Consider the following 10,620-nt stretch of genomic DNA (forward strand, 5'->3'; position numbering starts at 1 on the left):
ACTTCATGTAAAATCTTTGACTTACAAGGAAGATTTGGTATCTTGCGAGTACGGTGTGAAATATCGTTGAGATCTCAGAAGAAACTGAGAAACTAGACACGTGAGATTACTGAGGTCTTTTTCTTAAGAGACAAATGTGAGATCCATGAGGCTCTTCATTTGTGATACACAGATCCACCTGTATCATAGATCTGTATTAAATAGATCTGTATAAAACTGATTTGTCCAAACGTTTTGTTTTGAAGGGTAAAGACTTCATAATAGGCTACCGGCTGTCTGTTTATCATAACACCAGTGAAAAAAATCAATCATGGAAGGAAGCCACAAGCTTGCCACCGTGTGATGCTTAACACCAAAAGTCTTGCCTTGATCTAATAACGCGCACGCACACGGGCGCGCTCCTATATCCGATCACACAGATCAACGGTTTTTATTTTCACTCTTCTGTCACGTGTGCGATTCTGACAGACAGGGAAAACTGCTCACCTGACTTTACTGCTCGACTGTTGGCTTGTTGTTCTTTAACATCTAAAACAACGTTTGGTGAGAGAACGAGAATTAAAAGTAAATCGTGGGAGAATAAAACATCGGATGCGAACCCTAACGTTACTTGCGCGAGAAAAAAGTAACGTTACGCTATGAATCGCGTCAAGCCGCGTCTTCAGTTTACAAACACCTCGGTTGTATTATTAGCTGCTACACAGCTTGAGTTGACTTTCATGCAAAAATGCATGTGCAAACATTATATGCGTTTTGCTGCTTAAGTTAAATAAATTCTTACCTTTAACGCGCTCGGAGCGTGATGCGCACAGTGCGGTCTCCGCGGTGGACGTAAAAATGTGACGTGGCACAGGCACAGCCAATCAGACTACACTTCACGTTCACGCTGTTCATGCCTAGAGAAATTATAAAATGAATACTTAGAAAACGTACTAAAAGCTCCCCACGCTTCACACTTAGAAATGTCTACTTTCTATAGCAAAATAATTACAATTCTTAACACTGGGGAGGAGCCTAATCATCCGTTCCTGTCAACTCTACGCTTTTCTATTTTATTCTAATTTTAGCCAATGTTCTTTTTAGTTCCTATATTTGTAACACTTCGTAGTCAACGCTCTATTAGCCTACTGTTCAGTTATGTGGAGCAAGATATGGGACCAATTTACTTGATGGCTATTCTGTGCTATTTCTATTAAAATTTTAATAAGTTGTGATATTAGTGGGCAATTAGATCAAATATAATATTTATAAAATAATCAAACAGAAACCACGAGGACTATATTTGTTTGTCTGGTCTTTTATTTAAACTTTATGCATTTTTCTACACAATTCTTTTTTATACCAATGGATTTAAAAAATAAATTTACGACCACTTGACTTGATCTTTCAGCCGATTATTCTGTGGTATAAACATCTAGACACATTATAAATGAGCGCTCACACTGACACCGGATTAACACATTCCTGCTCTACCAGCTATTCAATATAGCTCTCGCTGAACATAACTTCAGTGTAAATGCCTCTTAAGAAAAGAATGTAAAAAATGAAAAGAGAATACAAATCAGTTCCAGACAGCGGTACAGAGGCTGTGAGCGTTCAGTCGCGCTGTGCCGAGCGCCTCAGGAGCAAACACACAGAGCTGCTGTTGTCATGAAGGAATCTTGAGCATCACATCACGGGCTAGTCACCTCCGACCCCACACAAACTCTCTATTAAAGTTTACTGTTGCAGTAAACAGTAGCGAAGAACGCTGACTTCCTCTGTCAGCTCAGAAATTGCTCTTTCAGTTCTCTAGAAGAGTTCTCAGTTATGCTCCAAATAATAAAATCACAAGTGTGATCACTGCGAAAAATAACAGCACGCTTTTATTATTTATGAGACAGTTCTCAGATAATTCTTGTAAAAATTGAAACGTAAAATAGTTGACTTTCAGTTGAATAAAATTATACAAGCCTTGTGAAGACTTGAGGAGGAATATTTTATTGTCCACCAGAGAAGAATGTCTTAGAAAAAGGTTTAAATGCATCTTTCATGTCACAAAGAGCCTCACAAATGAAAGTAGAATATAGAAATAGTGAAGTTTTTGTCTTAGCAAACGCCTAAAGAGAAAACTGTAAGAACATAGAGCTATAACATGAATGTGTCTCATGGCTCAGACCATTTTGACTGTTGCTTGTGGATTTGCCTTTCTTTGAGACGCAGGAGACTTTTTTGAAAGAAGCAAAGCCAAAATCTGCATTTTTATAACGATTATGTCCTTAAAACTACATTTCATGCTGTGTGTAATGTCGCTGTGTGTGAATGTAAGCAGTCTGCCGAGTTGTAAAGCCGAAAGTGAACGAATAACAAAGTTGTTGGCTTGGGAAAAAAGGAGTCGACCGAGTCACGCGAACGAGTCGTCTGTCGTTCTAATTTCAGTTCTGCGCCATATTTGTGTCACTCGGTCGATGTGCGATGCAGTACGCAGTAGACCAATCAGCAGACTAGACCATCTAACCAATCAGATCAGAGTCGGCTGACAGAAAGGAGGGGATTAGACAGATGAATCGCCGAACGAATCATTTGAGAGTCCGTCAGTAAGTAAGGCAATAATAACTGCCTATTTTTAGAAAATGAAAGTGCTTTTACACCTTGTATGTACGTAAACTTGTTGTTGGACACTCCATAAACCAAAGCAGGACCTTAAAAATCACAAAATATTTACTCTTTAAAGATCTGTTTTTTCTTGTTTCGGTTACTGGTGATGGCACCCAGGATTTAGGTTGCATGTCATGCTGTTTGACTACTTTGATTTGCTTTTTTCATTTCAGACGGAAAATGTGTGATTCAGCATCAAGGTTTCACAATGAAAGTTGACTGTTGACACATCAAGGGTCTGTTTCCTGGATACAGTTCACATTGCTTCAGTGTTCAGAGATCATTTGCTACTTAAAAATGAGTGTCTTTCTTACAACCTTTGGCCTTGTGTGTAAAACTCGGATTTCATCCCAAAAAGTGTGTACATATGGATGGTTAAGGTCTTGATAATAATCCCGATATGTGTGTGGAAAATTGCATAGCCCAATGTCCATTTTGTGTGTACGCAACGTTTCTACATCAGGCCCCAGATCTCTTTGTGAAGCTTTTGATAACTGCGTCTTTTCATGACAACCGCTTATTCTACCTGTATCCTCCTCAGCAGCTGGCCTGCTGTGTTTAGATCGTGATTAATACACGTCGAGCTCCAATATTTTAGTAACCTAATTTGAACAAAAAAAATCCTCTCTTGTGCTCAATTAAATCTAATTTAGATAATTGGAGGGCTTTAGTGCATTTGAAACTTAATTACGACTTTCAGGAGACGTGACTCGCAAACGACCGACGCACTATTTGTCACTGTCTCTCTCGGACCTCTCCGCCAAAAGCTTTCCTGAGGTCTTTGAAAGGCCCCTCCTCACATTCAATTAGGACCAGCGTTGGAGAACAGATCTCCGGGAGAAAACGCTCACCCTCTCCTGTGATTAAACAGCCTACAAATCAGATGCCGCACTCACTGTTGTCTGCACCTTCTCCTCCGCTGAGTCAGTCGAGAGGATAGAACGCAACTTAGCCATGCGTCTTGATGGAAGATGAATAGTCATTTTTGTTCCCCCCTCGCGAGGTGCCACATCGAAGGGATTGCGCTTTCCGGATGTATGCGAAGATTTGATTCTTCCCTCCTGTTGCCGAAATGAGCTTTTACCACAAATATTCAGGCCGCTGGCAAAGCCTCGGCGTAACAGAGAATAATCAAAGCAAGAATTATGCAAACGCTGCAGGAAAACACACGCTTCCGGTATTCAAGGCGAGAAATTAAAGGCCCTTGAATAGTTCTTTTAGACACATTGACTCGCTTTGTAATGAGCGACTGGGAAAATTGCTGTGATATTGATTGAGTAATGCTTAAGAAGGACGTGTCGATACTTTGTTTTGAGCGCAAAAGAACTTGGGCTTTGTTTTGTCGTAATACAGAAATGGCTGGAGGCGAATGCAGATCAGCGATTATTTTCTTTGGAATGTGCACATGTTGTTTTAAGCCGGGGATGCTCTTTTTTTCATATTGCGAATTTACTGACTAATACTGAGTGACACATTTTCTCACAGGTACCACAATAGCATATCAAAGCATAAGTAATTTTCAGTACTACGTCGTGCTGATATATTTATATTTACTGAAAAATGATGTTTGAAATGGAGGACTGAATAATGATGAAAATCAGCCAATTAGAGCTCAGAACATTTCTGCAAATTCTAGACAAAGTTTTTTTTTATTAGTCTTAGCATTCCTAAAGTTACATTTGTGTTATTCCATAGTTTTGCTGTGTTTAATATTATTTTTAAATGTGGAAAAAATTGAAAACAATCACGGACTCTATACATACACTCTTTAAAAAAAAGTAAATGTAAAAAAAGGTGCTTTTAAAGGTTCTTCGATGACATAGAATAACCGTTTGGTTCCATAAAGAACATTTAACATCTGAATATAAAAAAGTAAGAAAGAGATGGTTCTTTAAAGAACCTTTGGCTGAATGGTTCTTTGTGGAACCAAAAATGGTTCTTCTATGGCATCGCTGTGAAGAACCTTTTAAGTACATTTATTTTATTTTTGTATATGATTATAGACGTTTTCATTGGACGCACAAGCTTGACCGTAAGTTAACTTCCGGTCTCTGTTTGGCTAAAAATTGTCAAATTCAAAACAGTAAAAAAATCATAAAATTCTTAAAATACTAAATTCTATCCGGCACATTTGAAGCTGTTGTAAAGAGCTGATCTAAGTGCACATCCATTGAATTGTAGGCTATATTAATATGGACCGTTGTGAGGTTGCTTGGCAACCTCAAACAACTAAATTCTGCTTTGCAATCTGCATTAATAACAAGCCCTTACTTTTCGTCTTGACTTGTTTGGGACACGTCCTGCGTGTATTTTTACACCACTCCACAATAAATAACATTAAAGGCCATTAGTATTCGCACAAGTACAAATAATACACAGGTCGACTTACATAGACACGTGGCTCATTTCGTAAATCAACAGACATCCGTAAAATGGCACATAATCGAAATTATAACCAGAGAGAATAAAATCAAGAGAGAGAAACGGAACATGAGAAAATATCTCATGAAAGGTGGATTAAGGGAGAAATACACAGACTGGAGATATTGCTCTCTTTTCTTCTCCTAAGTATGAAATCGTTGTCAAGGGGCTCGTTCCCATGGCAATTCCATCCACTCTGTCTGGGTTTCCAGCATGGCCGTGCCCAGACCTTGGACGCTGAGAGGATGGGTTTTCTCGGTTCACACTGAACAAAAGAGGAAGTGTCTCACCCCCCCCCCCCCTCCTTCCCTATAGGGCTACAGCAAAAGGGGTTTTATTGAGACAATCTCTGAAAAGATTTTCAGTGTGTCTACATACTGCATTTTTTCTATAATTGTGGCTTTTATTATACACAGGTTCCTATTTCTTCTAATTATCTAAACAAGCACTGAAGGAGTCTGGAAGTATGAAGGGGTCTGGAGCGAGTGGGCACATAAAGCTGGAACGCTTTCCCAAGACACCAATTAACCCCAGTCTATGTCTAAATTATACTGTGACATCTTGTTTAAGCTTGCCTTTCTCATTTAAACACACACACACACCGAGTATAAAACATGGTGTTCGTATGTGTAGCTCTCATTTAAAAAGAAAAGATTCAGCCATTAAAAGCCATCTCACTACTTTTCTGATACTTCCATAGTACATTTTAAAAGTAGACCTTCCTTAGACGTTTCCCCACAATGTGCAGGTAAGGGGTCTTTGTTAGGGCCTGAGCGTCTAGGAAGGAAGCTAAAACAGAGGCATTGCCTCTCACCCCAGGAGAGCATTTTCCCTGTTGAACGGACACAAACACAGGACGGGAAACGGTGCCTTGTGCCGCTTCGCCTTATTTGCCACATTAAAGAATGCGGGTCAAAGGAAGAATTGTGTTTTTGAGTCGGAATGTCTCTCTAAAAGCAGTAAGCGCAAATGTCTTAATATAACCAAGTGCAACTCTTAAAATTACACCAATTTCAGCGCATTGAACATAGAGTAACAAAATCCATAAACTTAAAATCCTAAACTTAAAACTCTATTTCATTAACATAATAATATCTAAACACTTAAAATTTGCTTTGAGAAATAGTGTAAGCCTTTGCACCTAAATATTTTGACTTTTTATGTTTGGTCAAAAATAAGAACTAATGGGACATTTAAACAAACAAAAAGAGATTTTTCTGTAAAGCTATTATTGATGTTGTTTTGTTGTACATAATAGTTTTGTGTGTAATAGTTCAGGTGATTCATGATGAACACATGGACGGTGTTCATCAAATTGTATTTCATTACACAAATGAAGATGCACAACAAACATGCAGTTTTTTGTGTATTTCTGTGGAGAGTCGAGTTTATGTTTATGATATCATTCATACAAGCACAAAGTTGATTTAAGTACAAGAGCACCAAGTTAAGTCAACTCAACCCTTTTGCGGTGTTCGTGTTTTTGTTTCTCAGCCAATAATTGCAGGACATCATTTAGTTTTTAAATCAATACAGCAATAACATTTTTGTAAAAATATTTGTACAGACGTTTACTTTATCCTAATTATTAACACAGAGAGCACACAGCAAAATCGCCAGTGTTAAAAAATGTCAAATTAACTCTCACAGTGTATATATAATCCACACTATTTGACATTTTTTAACACTGGCGATTTTGCTGTGCATAGGGTTAATACTTGACATTTACTTCTGTTAAATCACATCAATGAAAAAAAAATTCAATATTTGAGGTTGACAAAACAAATAATTGGACGATTTTTTTAAACATTGAAAACAGGGACCAAAGATCTGAACACCCCACAAAAGGTTAACGTTTTTAAGGTTAAGTTTTTGGGAGACAAAACTAAACTCTATATAAATTTCACTCGATGCTTTGAATAAAGTCAACTTATTAAGGAGTTAAACAGTTCACCCAAAAATGAAAATTCTGTCATCATTTACTCACTCCAGTTGTTCCAAACCTGTATAAATTCCTTTGCTCTGATGAACACAATGAAAGATATTTGGAAGAATGCTTATAACCAAACCATATTTTGATATTTTGAAGAATGTAAAAGCAGTTCTGGGACACTTTTGACTACCATTGTACATTTTCCTACTATGGCAGTCAATGGTGGCCAAGAACTGTTTGGTTACAAGCATTCTTCCAAATATCTTTCTCTGTGTTCATCAGAACAAAGAAATTGACACAGGTTTGGAACAACTCGAGGATGAGTAAATGATGACAGAATTTTCATTTTTGGGTGAACTATCCCTTTAAGTAATGCAGCAGCACTTCATTTCACCTGATGAGCAAGTTTACAAAAATTAAAAAAACTAAAAATTATTCCATAACTTTGCTTAGAAATGTTAAGGCAATTGGTTTCCCCATTTTTAAGTGTTATTGCATTTTATGGTGTAAACTTGAAGTTTTGTCCTTTCCTCTCAGACTGTTGAATTAACCCCTCTGAGCTGTGGCAAATGTGTCAACATCACGTCCGTCGGCTCATCTCTACCCGCAACGGGTCATTGCTGTGAACATCATCCCTACAAACATTTCCTGTGGCACAAAAGCTCAGAGACTTCTGACTTTCTGACAAATTCAGAGGAGAACCGTTAGCCCCTGAGGACATTTTTTCTTTATTTTGGACTAGAGTGTGTAAAAGCGTACACTGGAATCGAACTCTTTGGCTGTCATTCACTACAGTGCACAGGGAGCTGTTGCCAGGTTGACTGGGGAGACAGTTCTGCCAAAAGCTTCTAGCGTGAAGCAGAACCTCGCGGTGGGAGTATTCGCTCCGAAATCATAAACATCTCCCACTTCCTCCATCGACTCTAAAAATACCCCTCTGCCCCCCTCCCCTCCATCTCTATCAGCTATGCAAATATCAGTCCCTCCAACCAACTTTGTTTTCCTCGCGAGCGAACATCCCCCAGAAACCCCCCGGCGGATGTAGCGCAAGCTTAGCCTGTTGTCTCTCGAGAGGCCGCGTCTGAGCTCAAAACACGGAGCCGTGTCTGAAAAAGACGCTTGTAACATCAAAGACGCATATTTCAGGGGCAGTCTGTTGTCTGAATGATTGTGAAGGTTTTGGACTTTATTAAATCTAGCTGTCCTGCAGTTTAGGATGAATGACTGTTTACCGGAGCTTTCAACAGGGCTTTTAAAGGCTAAATATAAATCAAGCATTCAGTGTGGAGATAAAATGTCATGTTTGATTACATCCATTATAATGTGCCTTTCAAGTCAACGTCCAATTAAAAATGGCAATAAGAAAGAAAAATTGCAGATGAGATCTCTTTAATATATCAGTAACTGACATCAATGAGATTCATTTGAAACTTTTGCTTAAGTCTCCAACGATATTTCCCAGAAATCTCACGAATGTCTCTGTCATTACAGTTTCAGAAGAGATCTCAACAATGTGACAATCTGAGCTCAGATTTGGCAGATCTGCAATCAAAAGTCAATCTCAATATGAACTCAACACCCACTTTTCACACTTCAATCAGATCCTACTAGACAAAAAGTCCCACCCATTTATTTCGTTGACTGAAAGGCCCAAGACGGGATTCACACGGGCTCCTACATCCTCACATCATTTCATTCAGTTGAGCAAGTGGGAAAAATCCAATTCCTGGGACATGATTGTGATCTGAGATGCCACGTTCCCAATTGGATTGGATTGGATACAGCCATGGATATCCAAACCCAACCATTTATGTCCGTGTCACAGGGAACAGGGTTTCGTATGACAGCGTTCATAAATCTGCGTGGCCTCTCGTCCCGGCACTAATTAAAGTCTGGAATCGCCGGCACGCTGTGTATTATCCCGACTCCTAATGAACAATCTGCTCCTTGATTTTGCCTGATTGATCTTCACCTTTTCATTCGAGTGGCTCACCTCATTAACTGTGTATTCTCTAGAACCCTCGGCCGCCTTTCACATTATTCGGCCGCCACATGCCTGACCGCTGTAATTAGACGGGAACATAATAGAGAGTATTCTTCATCAGCCGGACACAATGAGATCTTACCTGCTCCCTTCTGATCAGCACGCGAGCGTCGCCGCCTGTCGCTGTGGATTTAGAGAAGGGGGCTGATTGAAAGAGCGGCCGCGGCTGAACGTGTTCATTCTCTGCCTGCCAGTTGAAACATTGGCTTCTCATGATGAGATGAAGCCCATTTATGTCTTTTATTTATTTATTTCGGAGCAGAAGTAATCTACTGCGCTCTTAATTGGGTCTTTTTCTACTTTCTGCCAAACAACCGAGGAATGATGAAGTGCGTGAATGAGAGGGAGTTTATAACAGCATTTGTTGTGTCCAGAGTATTGTCTTCAGATGCACACGAGGAAAAAAAGAAAGATACCCATAATAAACGTAGAACGCGTGGATTCAAAACATTTCTTTTGTGACTAAGTTCATATGTGTTAGCTTGAATTCCACATGAATCATATTGCACAACAGTAGGCCTACATAAAACATTCAGCATTCTGGAGGTCATTTAGCAGATGCTTTCATCTAAGGCGACTTACAAAAGTTTTTAGCATTTTGTTACAGACATACACACAACGAGAGAGAGAGAGAGAGAGAGAGAGAGCAAAGGAGAGGGTTTATTTTAAATGAAATATAAAATAAGAGCAAATAGTAAGCGAAATGTGAAACAGAACACAGTATGCAAACAAATAAATATTTTAAATACGCCTTTGTTTTGCATTTTAAATTCAAATTGAATTATGATTCTAGACCTGCATGAAAAAATAATGTATCATTTAGTATTTACTATAGACGGCTTTAGCGGCAACATCATAAACAAACGTTATGTGGCACAAACTCAACTTCCAGTAGACCCAAAGAATCAATAATTGTTAATACAATTATTATACGATAAAATATTCATGTCAAAAATTGACATTCATATAAATATAAAATAAATAGTTATACATATTTAGGCGTGTGCGTCCGATCGAACCGTCTAGTAAACTGTAGTAAAATTCATAGATGCTACAGTAAACATTCAAGTTTACTACAGTATACAATTTACTACAGGTTACTATAGTAAATACTGTAGTATACGCCTAGTGAAGTATTTTTCATGTAAGGATGTAAACAAAATTGGCTCATTTTACTTTGGCTCATTTGTGTCACTTAACAATTCAAGTTCATTGCATTGTGGGATTATATTAGACGCCAATATTTCACTATATTTTAGTATGAACATTACACTTTCAATTATGTGAAGGGCTCCTGACATTATGAAACAGACTTTAGTGCTTTCTATAAAAACTGTTTCTGAATCAGTCTATGTGACTATAATGCAAAGATGAAGCATGCAAGGGCTTATGAGCATCTCTCATGAACATAAATAACTGATAGAATTACGCACTTTAAAAGAAAGGTATATTAGACCTCTGTGGCGCTGGTGTATGCTGCACACGGGCAAGATGAGTAAATACAAGAAATACATCAACACACGAATGAAATCTGATGTTTGTGCAGTGTTGTGCTCCTCTTCTGATCACGCGTCTCTCATCCTAG

General features: G+C 38.5%; 1 protein-coding gene across 4 annotated transcripts in view; it reads left to right on the top strand.

Annotated features, from left to right (window-relative positions):
- Positions 1-10,620, top strand: part of LOC130557753 (raftlin-like) — an 80,450-nt gene that overhangs the window by 751 nt on the left and 69,079 nt on the right. The window lies entirely within an intron of this gene.

This window comes from Triplophysa rosa, linkage group LG8, assembly GCF_024868665.1.
Source record: "Triplophysa rosa linkage group LG8, Trosa_1v2, whole genome shotgun sequence".
In the NCBI taxonomy this organism is placed as follows: Eukaryota; Metazoa; Chordata; class Actinopteri; order Cypriniformes; family Nemacheilidae; genus Triplophysa; species Triplophysa rosa.